The sequence below is a fragment of the Delphinus delphis genome, chromosome 14, assembly GCF_949987515.2.
Source record: "Delphinus delphis chromosome 14, mDelDel1.2, whole genome shotgun sequence".
Classification (NCBI taxonomy): domain Eukaryota; kingdom Metazoa; phylum Chordata; class Mammalia; order Artiodactyla; family Delphinidae; genus Delphinus; species Delphinus delphis.
This window is the reverse complement of record NC_082696.1, coordinates 77,252,758-77,273,841: the sequence shown is the minus strand read 5'-3', so window position 1 is coordinate 77,273,841 and position 21,084 is coordinate 77,252,758. Positions and strand designations below refer to the sequence as shown.

The 21,084-nt window shown below is 43.0% G+C and overlaps 1 protein-coding gene across 2 annotated transcripts in view; it reads right to left on the bottom strand.

Annotated features, from left to right (window-relative positions):
* The window catches only part of COL12A1 (collagen type XII alpha 1 chain), a 137,970-nt gene extending 125,185 nt beyond the window's left edge, over positions 1-12,785 (bottom strand). Inside the window, exon 1 of one of the 2 annotated variants that reach the window (XM_060030344.1) lies at positions 12,529-12,785. The gene's annotated coding sequence lies outside the window, so the exon portion shown is untranslated. The other variant, XM_060030343.1, reaches the window with a different exon arrangement.
* Between the last annotated feature and the right edge of the window lie 8,299 nt (positions 12,786-21,084).

The following is a 21,084-nucleotide window of genomic DNA, read 5'->3' as shown; positions in this document are numbered from 1 at the left end:
TATAGAAGAAGGAGAGGAGAGAACGGGGGGTGACCGCTGATAGACAGCAATCCAGTGGTAAATGTCCACTTTCTGTGGACATTCGATGTCCATAGAAAGTGTGCACTTGGTAGCTAATAAGTAAGCTAGGCCAAGCCCTATCCACGGCGTCATAAAGTCCTGGTTACTGATATCAGATTTAACAAGACCATATTCAAATTTTGGACTCATGCCCCTCAGTCTGGAGAACTAGCTGCAAAGTACAGAGGAATCCCCTTTGCACTATTGTCTTCAGAAATTCCTTAACTCCTGCTAAGTCCTGGCCCGCACACTTAGCATAGTTTGGAGACTGGCTTTACTTGAAAGCAAAACCATCCTGTGAGCTAGACAGTCTATGGAAACAGCAGGTCCCCAGAGAACAATGAGGCCGTGGAATCATCACTGGTGACATCACTGCACAGACATGTGTTTTCCCCAGCGAGTCATTTACTCCATTAAAACTTCATTTCATCTTTCCTCTCATAGAGGGCATTGAAAGGATTACATGACATTGTTTTTACAAACATTATTCTGGAACACAAAAAAAGGCAAAACAAAATGCAGTTATAAATAGAAAGGGAATATAGGAAATTTTCCAGGAAAATGTAGGCATTTTATAAATGACTATGACTTAGCTTCTCCTGTAAAAAGATGCTGTGTTTGTCTTATGTTTCAAAGGGGCAGGAAAAGAGATTAATCTGCGAGGAGACACCACTGATATGGTAGGTAGGGGGTAAAAGTCAAAAGAAGGTTCAACAGAAGAGAATTAACGGAGGGAAAGCAGTTTAAAAAACTGACCAAATAAAAGACACTCTGCTTCCCTGGTGGCGCAGTCGTTAAGAATCCGCCTGCCAATGCAGGGGACACGGGTTCGAGCCCTGCTGCGGGAAGATCCCACATGCCGCAGAGCAAGTAAGCCCGTGCGCCACAACTACTGAGCCCGTGAGCCTAGAGCCCGTGCTCTGCAACAAGATAAGCCACCGCGATGAGAAGCCCAAGCACCGCAATGAAGAGGAGCCCCCGCTCGCTACAACTAGAGAAAGCCCGCGCACAGCAACGAAGCTCCAATGCAGCCAAAAATAAATAAATAAAATAAATTTTAAAAAATAAAATAAAATAAAAGACACTCATGAAGCAGAAAGTGCACTTAGGGTTAGGGTTCCCGTGCATCTCCATGTAATGTCCACAACAACGGTCATTCAGCGCAGATGGAGCTAATGTTATTTCCTCAACACCTCAGATGAAAACAAAGAAATCTGATGTTTAAATAGGAGGCCACATGACTAGAAAGTGGCACCCCTAGTTCTCAAACCCAGTTCTACTGCCAGTTCCTGCCCCAGCCTCCTTCGCGCCTGGCTGTTGGCGGTTTGTCCTGTCTCTGCCTCATGGTGGCATCCCACTTCCCATCTTTGCCTCGTCCGTGGACTCAGACTCTCCATCCTCGGAATGGCTCTCGCCACCCCACTCTTAGCTAGGCCTTTGGAGAATGATCCTGATCAACCCTGATGGAGCGATCCTGTCAGATCAGCTTCCTGGGGACTCTGAATGCGAACAAATTTGGCAGGAAACATGACACTGCACAGAAGGAATTTCAAGTATCGCTCACTAAAACAGTGGAGGAATTATTTGGGGAGGAATCGGTCTGATTCAATATCTTTCTACTCTTGCAACCAAAAAAGCTAGACCTCAGCACATCTATCCATCTACTTTGACACATTGTTGTGTGTTTTTTTTTTCCATAACTTAGTAATATCTTACAACTATAAAACCGAAAATCTAGTACAAGTATGGTTATGATATTTATTTTCAAAGCCCTAGTGAACTGAAAACTGCATGCACTGCCAGTAGAAATGTAAATTGGTACAACTGCCTTGGGGAAAGTTAGCATTTTATTATTATAAACACACACTTACTGTATGACCCAGAAATCCCTATCCTATGTATTTAGCCAAGAGAAATGAAAATATATGTCCATATAAAGAGCTGTGTGTGAACGTTTATAGCAGCCTTACCCATAACAGTAAAAAACTGAAAACAACTATAATATCATCTAGCGGATAAACACATTTAGACCATGCATACAAGGGATATTACTTAGATACAAAAACGAATAAACTACTGAAATTGGCAACATGGATGGATCTCAAACCCATTAGATTAGACCCAGTGAAAAAAAGTCAGACACAAAGGGATACAAACTACATATGATTTCATTTATATGACAGTATAGCTAGCAAACTATAGAGACAGAAATCAGAACAGTGATTTCCAGGGGCTGGGGGTAGGGGTGGGGGATTGACAGCAAAGGAGCAAATGGATCTTTTCGGGGGTGAAGGAAATGTTCTGTATCATAATGGTGGTGTGGTGTTTGAGATTTTTTTGAATCTCAGATCTGAGAAAAACATGTTTAAAAAAAGAATTTATTGCATATTTGCCATAAGTCATGCACTTTGCTGGGATCTAGGAATACAGAGATGAAAGACCTGGTCCTTGACTTTAACGAGTTTATAATCCAATGGAGAAGAGAGCGGAGTGAACCATGACACTGAGTAACAAGTGCATTGGTGGAGACATGCAGAGCATGTCGGTGAGACATATTAAAATGTGACTTGTTCTTTCCAAGGAAGTGGTAGATGATCTTGAGAATCCAGAAAACCAAGTTCATAAATAAACAGGGCTGTTACGTAGTAAGAACAAGAATCCTTGGCTTTAGCATCGTGATCTGTCAATTCCTCAGTGACTCAAGGATAAACACAGACTTTATTGATCGTCCGTTTTCTAATATCTACTATTTTACTACTTCGTGTCCTGTTTACTTCAATTCGTTGATTTAATAGCTTGACTTTTAAAAAAAGTTAAGCGCATAGAAAATCTGGTTGACTGTCATACTGCCTCATTGCGGGACATCCAGGAATCATTTAGCATGGTGTGTTACTTCATGGTACCAAAGTCCCTTCCCAAAGAGGCAACAAAAACAGTACAATCTGATGATCTAAGTAAAGCATATGCATAGTCTCACAAAGCAGGTTACTGCATGTTACCCCACAATATTTCCATATCTATTCCATTGGCCAGAACTTAGTCACATGGCCATGCCTAGCAGGAAGGGATGATGGGAAATGTAGTCTTTATTCCAAGAAGTCGTGAGCCAGCTGCTAGTAATGGAAAGGATGGGTGGTGTAGGATAACCAGTAGTCCCTGAATCAAAGATGAGATTCCCTTTATCCCTCAGAATACTGGGGTCTTCAAGATAGTGCATTTTCTAGTTAAAACATGAACTCTACAATTTAATTGTCAAAATTTTCCTCTGATTGGGAGCTATTTGTTTTTTCACCTAGTATTACCCTGAAGCTTCACAGATTACTTTATGAAGCTCTAAGGACAGTGCCTGGCACAGAGTAGGTGCTAGACAAATATTAGCTATTACAGCCATGGTCTCTTGGTCAGGAGATCATAGGATCTTAGAGCCGCAAAAGAGAGAATTTAGTCTAATCCTCTCCCCTCCCTCACCCCTCACGCAGAAGTTCGCTTACAGTCCTGGTAACCTAGTTAAAAAAAAGAACAGTGCTCCACGAAAGCAAATAGCACTTAATAATGTATTTATAAAATGAGAAAAATGTCTTTTGCAAAGTTGTGTTTTCCTTTAAAAATATTTTATTTTCCATTAAATTCCACCTCATAGGCCTTCCTTAAAGCTTCCATGGCAGGTTGGTTGTCAAATACACCTGATTGGTTCTGCCTCTATCAACTGCAACTTTGTGTGTGAATTCTTACTGCATTTGCAAAGGTTAAAATTTGTATTCCTGTACAAGATAGTGCCAAAACTCTCCAAATAAAAAGTTCTTCTTGGGACTTCCCTGGTGGTCCAGTGGGTAAGACTCTGCGCTCCCAGTGCAGGGCGCCCAGGTTCAACCCCTGGTCAGGGAACTAGATTCTGTAGATTCTGCACGCATGCCGCAACTAAGACCCACGCGGCCTAAATAAATAAATAATAAATAAATATTTTTTAAAAAACACTTTGTTCCCTTTTTTAAAAAAAGTTCTTCTTATATATACTTTCTAATTATTAATTTATTATAATCAGGCACATTTGCTAATAAATTGGCTACATTCTTTGTAACAAAACAAAACTGAGGGACTTCCCTGTTGGTCCAGTGATTGAGACTCTGCACTCCCAACACAGCAAGGGGGCCACAAAAAAAAAAAAAAATTACAGTTGCCTTTTCCAGTCATCTGGTAGCCATTGAAGGCCTTTCCCAAATTTGCATGTCAATATATCAAAGAGAATTGGCTTTCTTTTTAGAAATTCAGGCTTTCATTTCCAAGAATGTCACTGAAAACTGGGCAAGAAAATGCAAAAATGTTTCAGCTTTCTGTATATCTTTTCCTGGGAACCAAGCTCAAAAATGACATTTTGTTGTATGCACTCATGTTCTATTTTGGCCGATATTTCCTGATGGCTAATTTTACAAGATAGACCTGAGAAAACCTAGATAAGATTGTTGATCTATTATTCTTATTTTATTAGAAAGCATCCTGGGTAATTTCCATAGCATCAGAATGACCTGGCGGGGTGGGGGGAAGGAAATAACTACATATTTCCATTAATTGCAATGTAATAACAAAAACCAGCAAGGAGATTTCCATTATTTTTCTTTTTTTCGGAAATTAAATAGAAAACAGCATTTCCATTTACTTAAGGACTAACTGGTTTGAGAACTGAATGTATAATTAGGCCAAAGACTAATCACATGAATTATTATACGTAGGAAACAAATTTGCCTCCAAACAACCTTAAAAAGGAGTCAGTCCAACAGATCTTGGATCATATTTTTTAGGAAACTAATTTATCTTCTGGGAGCACAGAGCAAAAATAAAATCTTTTGAGTGTTTCCTTATTCACTAGTAAATGTAAAGCGTTAGCAATATTTCTAACATCTCTGTCTCACAGCTATGCACAGTCTAAAATCAGTGATTCAGGGACTTCCCTCGTGGCGCAGTGGTTAAGAATCCGCCTGCCAATGCAGGGGACACGGGTTCGAGCGCTGGTCCAGGAAAATCCCACATGCCACAGATCAACTAACCTCGTGCACCACAACTACTGAGCCCACGCGCCTAGAGCCCCAGGGGCACAACTACTGAAGTCCACGTGCCTAGAGCCCGTGCTCCACAACAAAGAGAAGCCACTGCAATGAGAAGCCTGCGCACCGCCACGAAGAGTAGCCCCTGCTCGCCGCAACTAGAGAAAGCCCGCGTGCAGCAACAAAGACCCAACGCAGCCAAAAAAAAAAGAAAAACCAATGACTCAGACTTTATTCTGTCTCTTCTCCTTCACAAAAACCTCATTATCCAAGACGTGGCTCCAAAATCTTCCATGAAAAATCCCTCTCCCAGCACAGTCTCAGCCTTTCCAAGTCTCTTATTCTTTCCCAAATTAGATTGAGACCTGTGGGCAAACCCGGCAGCCTAATAATGTGATGCCACCTTCAAACCATACTCTGTAAACATCTATTTGACATACAGTGCAGGTGAGATGAAACTGATTACCTATTAATAAAAAAAGTATGCCCTTCAAAACAAGTGGCACTGGATATACCACGGTATATATGGTATACGGTGTTTTAACTCATTTGGAAATGTCTCAAGTTGCAATGCTTTCACCCCTCCTTTTATGAGTGATGAAAAGAAGGGATAAAGAAACTATAACCCAATTACCATATGTCAAATGTCACGTATCAGTCGTATTAGTTTACTGGGGCTCTCATAACAAAATACCACAGCCTAGGCGACTGAAATAACAGAAATTTATTTCCTCACAGTTCTAGAGGCTGGAAGCCCAAGATCAAAGCGTAGACAAGTCTGACTTCTCCTGAGGCCTCTCTCCCTGGCTTGCAGATGGCTGCCTCCTCACTGTGTGGCCACGTGGTCATTCTCTGTGTGTGTCTGTGTCCCAATCTCCTCTTCTTATAAGGACACCAGTCATATTGGATTAGGGTTTACCCTAACTACCCCCCTTTAACTTAATAAGCTCTTGAAGGCTCTATTCCCCAAATACAGTCACATTCTAAGGAGCCAGGGGTTAGGGCTTCAACATATGAATTGAGGGCAACACAATTCAGCGTGCAACAGCTGGCTATCCTCGAATGCTAAAATCAGACAGGGAAGGACTTAATTTCAGCCCCTGACAGCTTTTGACTACAAAATCCTAAAAGTAACAATCTGACATAGCATTTCGTACTTCACTTTTGGATTTCAAATTATTTTCTGCACACGAAAATTTGCAGAAACTGAAGGAACAAAAATAGATTTATTACTAATTTGCTTTGACTTGCTAAAGCAGAGTCAGTATCCTGAGAGGGAAAAAACAGCAAAATAGGCCCTGCTTTTATTAAGCACTAGCTCTCCCTTCAGCTTTCTTTTGTGACTTTTGGAACAAGGTGACCTCTTGGGAGATACGCTAAAGGGTTTTAAATTTAGAAAGCAATTTTTAAATCACTCATTCCTTAGAAGCCACAAATGTCAACTGCATCAATTATGGTTTTGGCTACAAATAATAGGAAATCTTGCTAAAAGAGGTTTAAGCATTAAGGACACTGATTATCTAACAAGAAGCCCAGCGGCCCACACTTCCAGGTTGGTGAATTCAGCAGCCAAGTGAAGAAGGAACCAGTGGTTTCCTGCCTGTCCCCTCCGCCAGGGCAGGAGTTGGTTCCTGTCACCTCGGGGTTGCCAGGTGGGCGCCCAGCACCACCTCATCACACCCGGAGGCTGGAGGGAAGCCCTTATCCTCCTGCACCTTTGTACCAGGGAGCAAAGCTTTGCCCAGAAGTCAGCCTCTTCTACATCATGGTGCTGAAGGAGGCAGAATCTGCCACCCCAAAGCATGACAGTAGGACTTGAGGACATGCACCCCAACGTATGCTGCTCTGATATATTGACTGCTTTGAACTGTAGGCACTTGGAAAACCGCAAATGCAGGAAGAGGCTTTCTGTGAACTCCCCTCGCGTGTCTAAAGATAGATTCTCCAGAAGGAACTCAGATGCCATAAATCCCCTCACGGGAGTTTCCTCAACCTAACCTGGGAAGACTGACACTTATCTCAGGAAAGGGGACTGAAAGTCATACCACATCCAGACAAACTCTTGTCACCAACTATCACAGCACTACCTGTTCTTCTAAGGGCCCACTCCTCTCCCCTAAACGTCATTTGCTCTCTTCTAAGAGGCCTGCATCCCTCCCCTTTCCCTAGTAAGATGGTGTTTAGTCCTGATCTCCAAACCACCACCAGGAATCACTCATTTTCCCCCAGGGGTCTCCCATGCACACATGAGGTCTACACGCTAATGAACCTCTGCTTGTTTTTCTCTGTTAACCTGTCTTTTCTTACAGGGGTCTCAGAAGGGTGGAGGGAAAGTTATTTTCCCCTCCTTCCGTCCCAACCTCCCCAGGCCCGCCCTGGTAAAAGGAGACGGGATTTATTCCATTGCTTTTCACACAGATACACAGCAGAGACGGACACGTGCTGAACTGAAGTGCTTTTAGACGAATCACCCTTCACTTCAGTGGAGGCAAATCGATGCACATTTCATCGGAGTTTTCATGAGGGAACTTAAGTTTATCAGCATCGTTCTTTCAGTGTGTTCAGCAGTGTTTTAGTACCTTGTTCCAATTGTCTATTGATGTGTAAAAAGTTACCCCAAATCATGGCTCAAAACAATAATATTCATTTCCTTTGCTCCGTGACTGTAGTCCCTATGTGGCTGCAGTCGGGCAGTGGCTGGGCTGAGGTCATCCTGAAGCTTCTCCACTCATCTCTGCACCTGGGTTGCAGCAGCCCAACAGCTGGGGGTCCCTGGATGCTTCTCTCTCTTCCTCTCTGGGAGGGCCCCCCACGTGCTGACCTCTGGGCAGCTGACCGTTTACAGGGCAGCTGAGGCTCCATGAGCGAGTGTCCCAAGAGAAAGTGTCAGATGCTGTGTGACTTCCCACCCCAGCCTGGGAAATCACAGAGCATCACTTCAGCTATATGCATTCCTCAAGGCAGCCGCAAGACCGCTCCGGGTCAAGGAGAAGGAACAGAGATTCCGCCTCTTGACAGGAGGAGTGTCACAGGACTGGTGGGCATAATTAAGTACCACCACACACCCCTTAAAGACTGGCCCTCCTGTCACCTACTCGATTGAACCACCTTAACTGACCTGAGTCCACAGAGCCTGCTTTCCACCGTCACCTCCAGACCCTCAGCCCTCGTTACTCTCCCTGTGAGTAATTCCCACTTAAGCGTCATGTACCTCTTCCCCCAGGATGCACTATTTCAAGAGAGAAGTCATGGTTTTTGTGAAAAGGGTCCAGGACTTCTGGTCAACCCCAGGTTATTTTTGACGAGGCCAAAATCAACTCCACTAAGACAAAGACGCTCATAACCAGAATTTCAAACTAGTAAACTTGGAGGCTTGTTTTCTCTCACACTTCGTGGTTTCCAAAGGAAAAGAAAATTCAAAGACAGCCAACTAGCAGTGGGAGAGGTTCTCCTACACCTAAACCCACAGCACAAAGCTGTCAGCTTTGTCCATCCTCCAACAGACATGAGCAGAGAAAAAAAGGCAAGTAGCCCAGTGTGAAAGGAACGCCCACTTGGTGGACAATTCTGGGCCTGCCTGTTCTCCCCTCTGAAGGTGGAGGGCTGGTTTCATATTGCTTTGCCCACCTAGCAAAGCGGACGAGCATCTGGAATCTCATCCCTTTCTCCTCTGAACACCTCTCGCTCCGTATTGATCAAGCTGACCAACTTTTTCTTGAATAAGAGATTCAAGTGAGAGCCTGGAGTAATGAGTATTCCTCAGAACAATGTCACAAGAAAAATCAAATAGGGACTTCCCTGATGGCACAGTGGTTAAGAATTCGCCTGCCAGTGCAGGGGACACGGGTTCAAGACCTGGTCAGGGAAGATCCCACATGCTGCAGAGCAACTAAGCCCATGCACCACAACTACCGAGCCTGCGCTCTAGAGCCAGTGAGCCACAACTACTGAGCCCGTGTGCCACAACCACTGAAGCCTGCGCACCTAGAGCCTGTGCTCCGCAACAAGAGAAGCCACCACAATGAGAAGCCCACGCACAGCAACAAAGAGTAGCCCCCGCTCGCCGCAACTAAAGAAATCCCGTGGGCAGCAATGAAGACCCAAAGCAGCCAAAAATAAATAAATTAATTAATTAAAACAATTTATTTTTTAAAAAAGAAAAATCAAATAAAATCCCTAGGGACAGGTCAACCATTCGGAAAGAAAGAGAACCTGATATATTTTGCACATATTAGTAGGAGGGAAGGGAAGGAATTCAACGATGCTCCAACTAAGACAGAGTCCACTATGTGGAAATAAATTATTCAATACCCAAATATTCTCAATTCATTAATTATATTATTTATATTACTTATTAAATTATATTATTTATATTATATTATTATAATATATTATTTTATATTAAATTATATTATTTTATAATATATTAAATTATATTATTTATATTACTCTGTTCATTTGTTTGTTTTTCTTTGTTTTAAGCAGGAAACGTTGAAGGAAATTTTAGGAAGTTATTTTTACAAGCACATTTGAGAATGCAAAGCGCAAGACTTACAAATAGCTTTGTTTGGATAACATGGAATTGAGCATATATACACAGCAGTTACCATCAACTATATAAAACCTATACTTCTGTATTTTGTGATATATAAAATGATATAAAAGACATTTGGGGGTTGAGACAAATGAACACAGCCAGTATAATAGGAAATAATATTTCATTCGTTAGGAGTGAATTTGCTACTATGTTATGTAGCATTTTGGTGTGAAATTCCATATACTCTACAATTTTAAATGATTTAGTAAAAAAATACATACATGAAGTGTATGCAGCAAGATAACAGTTGTCAGATATAGATGGCAAGTATACAAGTATTGATTGCACTTTTCTCTATTTTTCTTTGTCTGAAAATTTTCAAAATACAAGTTTTTTAAATATATGGATATTATTCCTGTCTCCCAGTTTTTTAAATTCTTAAAATAAGAAGAAAGGCATGTTGAAGTTGGCCTAAGATGGGACCTGTCACTTCCAAAAAGAGCTGGCGAGTACGGCAAAGTGCTTAGCTCTCCCTCAGATGTTAAGGCCTCGTCATCAGAACAAAAAAAAAAAACAAGAAATCTTGGCTCACCCTTAGTTTTCGGGGCTGGACGCCGTTCCGCCAACGATGCTCCCCTCATGCGAGGCAGCCTGGAATGTCCTAGGAGCTGCCAGGTCACCAGTGGTGAAAAGTGTTGGGCTCTCTGTTGGTTTCACTGTTTCTGTCTCCCAAACTCAGTAAGACAACTGGTCAGAATCAGCCTCCGTGGCATGATATGACAGCAGTGACAATGAGGCACGCTATCAGCAGATAATAATGCCTAACACTTATCAGGTACTCAGTACAAGGCCTGATAAAGGCACAGTCAAGATGACACGTGGATATTAATGACAGATAAGGCGTGTAGTCATGATGGAGAGTCTTCCCTTCAGCCGGGTGTCCAACAGAAACTTATGAAGTCTTTCCTAGTGTCCACGTGGACGGACTCTCACAGTCAAGCACTAGTGGCAGCAGTAGAGGGGCTCCGTGGGCTGGGACACCCCTCTGTCCATGTGCCCCCCTCTCCCCTGACTCCGGCCTGACCTGTGTCCAACCTGCTGTGTCCAGGAGAGCCCCCTCCACCGCAGCTGTGGCCCCGGCAGCCTGCATGCGCCCTCGCTCCAGTCCTCAACCTCAGCGTCACCTGTAACCTGTCCACCTGTTCCACACGGTTCGGGACCAACATTGTCTCATTTCTATTCATTTTTTTTTTTCAAAATGGTAAGAGCCATTTTTATTTTCAAAGTAACAAGTAGTCAATGTGTAAACAATTAGACAATGCAGAAAGAGATAAAGAGAAAAGTAAAAAAATCATCCTAAATCTCACCACTGGAGAAAACTAACCACCATTTACATTGTGATATCTTATTCATTATTTTTTCATATCTCTACCAATGTTTCAACTTGGGCCTCCTGCCCCCGCCTGCCTGAGTAGCCAGAGACACTGCGTCTTCCTCTGGGAACTTCCTCTGTGCCAGAGCGCTCAGGAAAAGAAGGAATGAACACTGACTTAAGAACGAGGGTGTCATCAGCCTGACCTCCCCATCCAAGAATAAGCTCAGTCTCTGGGGACTGTGGTTCCTCGGGGGCCACCTGGACTCAGTATTCAACTCACTCCACAGGGTTATTATGAGGATCAAACGACCTAACAGAGGTGGCAACACTTAACAAAGAAAGAACTTTATGTTTGTTATATAAACCAATGTCGGGTTAGTTTTGTCTCCCTCATTTAATACTTTCTACTCCACATTAAACATCGAAGTTGTATTTTTATAAAAATGTCCTCAACCATTAAAAACTTAGCATATATTCAGAGGGTACTCATAAAATATTCACTTATTCAGCAAATATTATGTCATAGGCTAAAGAAGCATCAGTCGACTTCAAGGAACTTTACAATTGAATGGAGGAAATAACAAATGCGAAGCAGGCTTGCTGTTAGGGGTTCGTGTAAGCAGTGCTGCAGGAGTTCAGAGGAGATAACTTCTGTCGGGCAAAAGCCTGATATTTTAAATTCAGGTTTACTGAAATATTTAATTCTGCGGTAATAGGATGGAGGCGAAGTTTCTCTGTCTCTATACAACACTGCCCCCTAGTGGTGCGGTGGCCCCCTTGCAGCGCCTCCCAAAGCCCCGACGGGGTACAGAACAGACAATGGAAACGCTGTGTCAAATCACTACCGAATCTGGATGGATGTGTGAGTATTCGTTTCCAGTTGAGCCGTTTTAAGTGAAGCCGTTATTTCCCTTGTTTTCCCCTTCCAGGAAAACCGTGTCCTACCATAAAAGTATCCTGTCCTTTGGGTCCTAGCCTTTTTTTTTTTTTTTTTTTTTTGGCGGCACGCGGGCCTCTCACTGTTGTGGCCTCTCCCGTTGCGGAGCACAGGCTCCGGACGCGCAGGCTCAGCGGCCATGGCTCACGGGCCCAGCCGCTCCGCGGCATGTGGGATCTTCCCGGACCGGGGCATGAACCTGTGTCCCCTGCATCGGCAGGCGGACTCTCAACCACTGCGCCACCAGGGAAGCCCTGGGTCCTAGCCTTTTATCACAGGGTGCCCTGGGAGAAGGCAATGACGCCCGAAAAGCGATATAAAAGGGAAAAGCTGACCTTCCGCGGCCTTCAGGGAAGAGCCGATTCCCGCTCCCAGGCCGCCGTTGAGAGCGGCCCCCGCGGAGCCGGCGAAGGGCGGGGAGCGCACCGTTCTTTCCCTGGGTCTGCGTCTCACGGAAACAGGGTCCTGAGAACACTGACATGTTGAGGGCTGTACCAAAAGCCCAAACTCCTGTCGTGTCAAAAGTGGGGCTGTTTTGCTCAGGTGGCGATTTCGGCACTCCTTCGGGTCAGGCTCTTACCTTCTTCTGGGAAAACCCCGGGACGGGTCACGTGACTCTTCTAGGGCAAGGCTGAGGCTCCAGAGTCGTGGGAAGGGCCGTCAGTGCCGCAGGCGCAGTTACAGCCTTGAATGCTTTTGTTCCGTCAACAGAAAGAAATGGTCGCTCTCTAAATATGCGTGGGCTGGGGTGTGCCTAAAAACAGTTGCTTCTTTTTGTGGCACGTGAGGATTTTGTTGGAGAGGTGCTAACAGGAGCCCACAGCCAGGACGGTCATCGTCACCAGAAATGTTGCCAGACTCAAGGCCTCGCTGCGGAAGCGGCTCGGGGTATAACTCACTGAGAGCAGGGATTTTGTCTGTCTTGTTCATGGAGGTATGACCCAGGGCCTAGAAGCCTGCCAGGTGCATAGAAGGCATTTCAATGTTTGTTGAATGAATACATGATGGGAGAAGCGCTCCCCATTTCTCCATACAACACAGGGCTGCCCCGGGCAGAGCAGTGCCTGGCCGCGGCGTTGGCGCAGCAGCTGGACAAGAAGGAGAAAAGGGAAGAAGACGGAAAATCATGTTCCTGGCCATATGTGATGTGCTGATGACTCACAAAAATGAACTAGGACACCTTGAAGGGTGGCAGAGCCCCCAGGTGGGCACATGGAGCTCAGAAACGTGGTTATTTGGACACGAGTGTAAGTGTGACCCCGACTGGCTCCCAAGCTGGTGTGACCTTCAGCGTAAGTAACACAGCATCACCCCTCCTTGTCTGCGAGCAGCACCTCTCTGATCTACACTCCCCGTATTCTTACATTCAAGGGCCTTGGAGGGTGGGTCCCCTTCCTGAAGGAAAATGCTGCAACTGTTAAGTTATAACTTCCAGTCCTAGACCACTTCCTCTGGCAACTTCTTTTTCCCCTCTGAGTTATTGAAGGTGGAAATCTAAGAAAGATGTAGCTGACCCTCTTTACACATTTACCTGTACTTCTCTTAATTCTGCTCTCTTCAGGGCAGCTATTCTGCTTCTAACACAACACATAAGACGTTAGGTTACCGTTAACATCTTTCCTGACACCTCCTGCCACCCTTACCTTCCTCTCACCCAAGAATGACAATTCACTTCCCTATTTTTAATCCTGCTTAGTCTATTATAATATCCTCCTCACTAGCCATTCTGTCTCCACACTGCTCCATCTTAAATGCCTATTGCCTAAATCTTCTGAATTTCTCCAATCATACCTCCTCCTGCCCTCGGTAGAGCCCCATCAAAACGTCAAGAAATGCTGCAGTGGATCTTTGGATGACAAAATGTGACAAATTTCAGATCCCATACATTTCAGAATTTCTCTTTCTCCTGCACTAGAATCGTGAGCAGAAGATTTATTCCGCATTTCTAGAATTAACTAGTTTTTCTCTTCTACCAAGATATTTTCCATCATTTGTTACTCTTGAAAAACAGAACCATATCTTTAATATGTTTACCTCCTTGATTAAAGTGCCTACCTGCACTTGATTGAACACACCAAGTGCATATAGTATTAAATCTTCAATCCAATGTTTATCATGGTTTTAATCTGTGAGAAATTCTTCAGAGCATTAGCTCCTTAAATAGAAGAAGCTATTGGTTGGCAAGGAGTGGGCCCCAAAACAAAGGAGACCAATTATGGTACCTTTGCATTGATGGATCCTGGGCCAGAGCCCTTGCTTGAAATTTATGAACAAAAGACCAGAAATTACCCTTATTTTCTTTCAGGTGTGTCCCCTCAAAATTCATATTTGAAGTCACCTCAAGGTGACTATATTTGGAGATGGGGTCTTTATGGCAGTAATTAAGGTTAAATGAGATCATAAGAGTTGGGCTTTAATCCAATAAGATTGGTGCCACTTATAAGAAGAAGAGACACCAGAGCACTCTCTCCCCACACCACAGTGGAAGGATCATGTGAGGATGCAGTGAGGTGACCATCTGCAAGCCAGGAACAAAGCTCTCACAAGGAAGCAAATAGGCCATCACCTTGACCTTGGACTTCCCAGAAAGAAAGAAGTTGAAAATGGCTCAAAGAAATGGATTGTAATAATTAATATTGTTATAAGGTCCATACTACCCAAAGCAATCTACAGATATAATGCAATCATTATCAAAATACGAATGGCATTATTCATAGAACCAGAACAAATAATTTTAAAATGTGTGTAGAAATTCATGAGACCCTGAATAGTCAAAATATTCTTAAGAAAAAAGAACAAAGCTGGAGATATCATGCTCCCTAATTTCAGACTCTATTACAAAGCTATACTAATCCATACTGTATGGTACTGGCAGAAAAACACACACACAGATCAGTGGAACAGAATAGAGAGCCTAGAAATAAACCCATGCTTATAATGGTCAATTAATTTATGATAAAGGAGGCAAGAATATACAATGGGGAAAAGATAGTCTCTTCAATAAACAGTGTTGGGAAAACCAGACAACTACATGCAAAAGAATTAAACTGGACCACTTTCTTACACCATATACAAAAATAAACGCAACATTGATTAAAGACTTAAATGTAAGTTCTGCTAGTAGAAAACTCCTAGAAGAAAACATTAACCATACACTCTTTGACATCAGTCTCAGCAATAATTTTTTTGCATGTCTCCTCAGGCAAGGGAATCAAAGGCAAAAATAAACAAAGGGGATCTAATCAAACTTAAAAGCTTTTGAACAGCAAAGGAAACCATGAACAAAATGAAAAGGCAACCTACTAAATGGGAGAAGATATTTGCAAACATTATGTCTGATAAGGGGTTAATATTCAAAATATATTTTTAAAAACTCATACAACTCAATATCAAAAAAAAGCAATCCAATTAAAAAAAATAAGCAGAGGACCTAAATAGGCATTTTTCCAAAGAAGACATACAGGCAGCCAACAGGCACACGAAAAGATGCTCAACATCGCTAATCATCAGGGAAATGCAAATCAAAACCACAATATCACCCACACCTGTCAGAATGGCTATCATCAAAAAGGCAAGAAATAGCAAGTGTTGGCGAGGGTGTGTCTGGAAATGTAAATTGGTACAGTCAGTATGGAAAACAAAAATTAAAAACAAAACTGTCATACAATCTAGCAATTCCACTCCTGGGTATTTATCCAAAGAAAATGAAAACATTAATTGGGAAAGATACATGAACGTCTGTGTTCATAGCAGTATTATTTACAATAGCCAAGATATGGAAAACAAGTAAGTGCCCACCAGTGGACGAATGGATTAAGATGTGCCATATATACACAGTGGAATATTCCTCAGCCATAGAAAAGAATAAAATTTTGCCATTGCAACCATATGGGTGGATCTGGAGGGTATTATGCTTAGTGCAATAAATCAGACAGAGAAGGACAAATACTGTATGTTTTCACATACATGTGGAATCTAAAAAATAAAACAAACAAACATATAGAACAGAAACAGACTCAGAGGTACAGAGAACAAAACAGTGTTTACCAGGGCAGAGTGGGGTTGGGGGAGGGGACAAATAGGTGAAGGGGATTAAAAGGTACAAGCAACTAGGCATAAAATAAATAACGTACAAGGATATAATGTACAGCACATGGAATATAGTCAATGTTTTATAGTAACTTTGTATGAAGTGAAATCTAAAAGTATCAACTTACTATATTGTACACCTGAAACTAATACAATGTTGTAAGTCAGCTATACTTCAATTAAAAATTAAAATAAATACAAATAAATAAATAATCATTACAATGATCATTAGGATAGAATCAAGGTGGGAAATGACCAGACTCTAAAGGTGTATTTTTGTGACCAAAACAGTCACAATGATTCATCACATTCTGATTTCCCAAAGAAGATACGGTTTTAAGAAAAAGCACCATGGGAAAAGTATCCAATAGTAATGGCCATGAATAAAACATTTAGCACATTAATCGGGGTAAAATGGCCTGGAAAGAGATTAACAAGGCCAAACAAAGACATTCGCCTTTAATCGTCAGAATAACACCAGAGAATCCTTTTAGCAACTCCCCAAAGGGAAGATGACAGCCTCCTACAAGAGGTCGATGAAGATCTGACCTAGTCTCAGAATTAAAGGAAACAGCCCATCTTTCATTATACTAATGGAACATTTATAACTGGAAACCAGTGATCACATAATTAAAAACCAAAAATGAAAGCCATACAAGTACATACATACACACACATTTGTTACATTCTAGCACTAAGGCTGCAGCGTCTAATACTGTGATCTCCTCTTCCTCTGGCAGACTTCATGTGTGCTTTGAAATACCCATTTCAGTAGACAGCGCTCTAGTTTCCAAGCAATTTAATTGTAAACATTTAATCATGACCGCCCTCTGGTGTATTATACTAAGATAAACATTTAGAAAATGGCTTATGTTTTGATTGGTTTTCCTCACTAATGAGTTCTTCAAAATATCCCTGACTTGGAGTTGCTTTAAAATAAATAAATATATATATATGTTAGAAACAACTGTAAAACTATAATTTCAATAGAGACAGGCAGTCAGAGCAGATACATGGTTAGCTTCATGGGAATCACAGGGGAGAGAGAGAGAGAGAGAGAGAGAGAGAGAATAAAAAATCGCCAATCATTAAGATGCAGATTTACCAAACATAACCAGTGAATCAGCAGTGTTCACACAGAATAAAGTCTATGAGGGAACCAACTAGTACAGTTGTCCTAAGTATTTTTTTCTTCTTTCCCCATCTAAGAAGTAACATGGTACATAGTGGATTTTAAAGATGGGATTCTGGGGGCTGCCCTGCCCTGGTGGCGCAGTGGCTGAGAGTCCGCCTGCCGATGCAGGGGACACGGGTTCGTGCCCCAGTCCGGGAAGATCCCACATGCCGCGGGGTGGCTGGGCCCGTGAGCCATGGCCGCTAAGCCTGCGTGTCCAGAGCCTGTGCTCCACAACGGGAGAGGCCACAGCAGTGAGAGGCCCGCGTACCGCCAAAAAAAAAAAAAAAAAAAGTGACTCTGAATAAGGTAGATTTTGATTTGGGATCAGGTTCAAACATAACTGCTGTGTGTTTGATCTCCCCTTAACTGTATTTCCTCAGCTTCTAGTTCTTGCTAATAACAGTAACAACAACTGTCTGGAACAGAATGTTCACCTGCTAGTTTCTGTTTAGACTTTTGGATAAATCAATGCTATGGTTATCAGACTGTGTTGTGTAACATGAAACCAGAAAAAAGGCCATCTGGACCTTGAGTGTAGGAAGAGGGCCAGGTGTTGTGTTGGTCACAGCGGAAGAGGTAGCCACTGCTGCCGTCTTTCTCCAGCTCCCTGTGTTTCAACAACAGTGGTCTTCTATCTGCAATTAAAGACGCAAAGCAACTTCCCTTTCCCCTCAATGCTTTTCTCCTGAGTTTTAGCACAGTAGACCCCTTCTTTTCTGGTCTTGTTTCAAATGACACTTCCTCTGAGGCCTTTTCTAGCTTCCACTCCGGCACTTTTCCTGAGATCACACTGTTGATTCCTTTACAGCCGTTCCCATTGTAGACCATTACCATGCTTATGAATTTATTTACTGTCTACGTCCACTAACTAGAATGTAAGTTCCACAGAACAGCTTGCCGGTCTAGTTCACACTTGTATTCTCAGAGCTGAGAACAGTGCCTTACACAAAGTAGGCTTTCAATAAGTAATTGTTGGATGGATGGATGGATGGATGGGTGGATGGGTGGATGGATGGATGGAGAAGGGCAAGGTCTAAGTGGCTGATGAGTAAAACTCCTCCTGTTCATAATCCGACCACTTTCCATTGCCTCCATCACTCCTTACCTGATAGCTGCACGAGGCTTCCTGATGGGTCTGCCTGCTTCCACCCTGGGTCCCCTATGCTCTATTTCAACATGACAGCCAAGCCTGTCCTCTTTAGAACATACAAGTCTCTCTTCTGTGAGAGACTCTGCAATGGCTCCCCATACCGCTCAGAGTAAAAGCCCAAGTCCTGACAATAGCCTGCAAGGCCCTCCTTGGTGCGACCGCTTCTTACCTCTCTGCCTTCCCCTCTCCCACTCGGTCAGCCATAACTGCTCCTGCCTTCCTGTTCTTGAACATGCTGGGCACATGAGGGCACCCGCTCTAAGCTGCTCCCTCTTTAATGCCCTTTCCCTATATATCTGCTTGACTAGCTCCCTCACCTCTACAGTTTTTATCTAACTCTAACCACCCCATTGAAACCCATCTTCATACCTCACTTACTACTACACCCAATCAGCCCACCCCCATGCCAGCTGTCCCCTTTGGTCTTTTTTCCCCATAGAATTGACTACCTGCTAACATACTGTACAATTTATTTTTGTTTATTGTCTTCCCTGCTACCCCTCACTATAACGTAAACTCTGTGAGGGCAGGAATGTGCATATTTTGCTCACCAATGACCCCCAGGCACACACAACAGTGTCTGGCACCCAGTAGGTACTCAATATCTGTTAACTTGAATTACTGATCTTGAAGTATATGTAGAAGCAAAGCCCTGGGTAGTGGATCATGACATGTTGCTTACAGGACCCAGGCAGTGGGAGTCCCAAGCTGGAGGCCTGTGAAATTGGCAGCTTTGGGGAACTTGTGCATAACTATCTCAAACGGCAGGAAGGGTTCTGCAAACCCTGAACCCAATTGGCTATAGCAGCACTGTAATTCTTATTTTTATCATTCTTGTATTCTCTGTATCTATTGGCATTTATGGTGCATTGAGCCATTCCTGTCTACTATGAGAAACCAGTAATGGCTGCCTTTATTAAGCACCTAACTATGGTTTAGAGTAAATGGTAAAAGTGTGCTCCTATTAGGTGGTATGATAGATGCGAAACTCAGGAAATACTGCTTTATTTGGTTCCTGGTTGAGAAACCTACCTGAACTAACTTAAGCACAAAGAGAAAGTTATTGGACGATGAAATGCAGCCAAGCCTACCAGCAGGCATGGCTGTGGGCATCAGAAACAACTAGAAGTAGGAACCAAAATGCTCCCAGGTCCTGTCCTGTCTCCTCCAGTGTGGACTTCATTCTTTTAAAAAACAAACTGGCTGAGGGAGACTATTCGTTGTCAACTCAATACCCAGTCTCCCCTTCTTATTAAACAGAACTCCAATTTTGCTTGGCAATATGCCCATTTGAGACATTTCTTGGCCTCCTTGAATGCAGGCATGATCACGTGGTGGAACATCTGGCTAAAGGGATATAAGTTTAAGTCTTTGTGTGGGGCTTCTGAGGCTCTTTAAAGAGAGCTCGCTTGTTTAGCATGTGCTCTTTTCACCAATCCTTCTTCCTGCAGGAAAACACACACAATAGCCGGAGCTGCAGCAGCCATCTTACAAGGAGAATGAAAGCCACACACTAAGGAGAGCAGAGCCAAAAGAAGGCACCCAGGACATGGATGAAAGCGTGAACCTCTCCTACCAGCCCTGACCAGCTTATGGTCCCTGCTCTATGCCAAGTTGATAGGGATATGAGTTGAAAGGTATAGTTCCTTCTCTCAGAGAGCTAACAATAGAAGTACCTAGCATTTATTGCACACCTGGTATGTGCTGGAAACCATTTTTCGTGCTTTACTTGCATTAGAATAACCATGTGCCTAGGCATTATTCCATTTATGCAGATGAGGATACAGGTTTAGCAAGGTTGGCTACCCATGGTCATCTAATCCAAGGGTTGAAGCTGGGTCTTCTGACTCCATGATCTGTAATTAACTACAATGCTACACTGGTTCCCAGTCTTATCAACAATTATAACTCAAATTTGAATTCAGATTCAGAGGCATTAAACTCTTGGTAAAGATGAGTACAGGGAACGCTGGGAGCAAAGGGAAGAATGTCAACGTTTCCAGCAGAACCTGGGGGCTTTCCCAGATTCTCAGTCAAGAATGAGTATGCACGCACCAAGCAGAAGAGCACTGTGGTTGGGGACGAGTGCCGACTTCAGATCTCATTTATAAAATGGAAGACACAGATGTTAAATACGTAGGTATGTTGCAAGTTATACAGAGGGATCAATGTGAAACTGAATAAAGGAACTGGAGACTGTAGCGATCACTCTTCCCAGAAGTCTGACTGGACAGGGGATGGAAGTCTGTAGGGCATTTGTATCTGCATACGAGGCTACCAGCAGTGCACTGAAGCTATCCCAGCCCATGTAATTAAACGCCTGGTAAGATGAAGTATACTACAAAGACCATGAACTTTAAGAATCAGATAAAAATGGACTTGGAAATCGTGCTGCCATTTATTTGTAGCTTTGGGTAAACTGCATGCCCTGAGTTTTAGTTTTTTCGATGTCACTTCATCTAGAGTAGCTAGACTACAAATCCAATCCTGAGCACAGTACTAATTGTGACAAAGTTTCACTTAAATATATCTCCCGTGGCGCTTATATTAGTGGGATAATATCGTCAGAGAATTTCTTCTATTTAGTAGCAGATACTATTCTCAAAAGGATAATACGTGGTAAAGATACAAAGGAGACTGGAATGATAGTTGTTCGTTTCCTGAAGGCCACATTTGCAATACTTCTCATGGACTCTGCTCTATGAACATTTGGTTAGTCT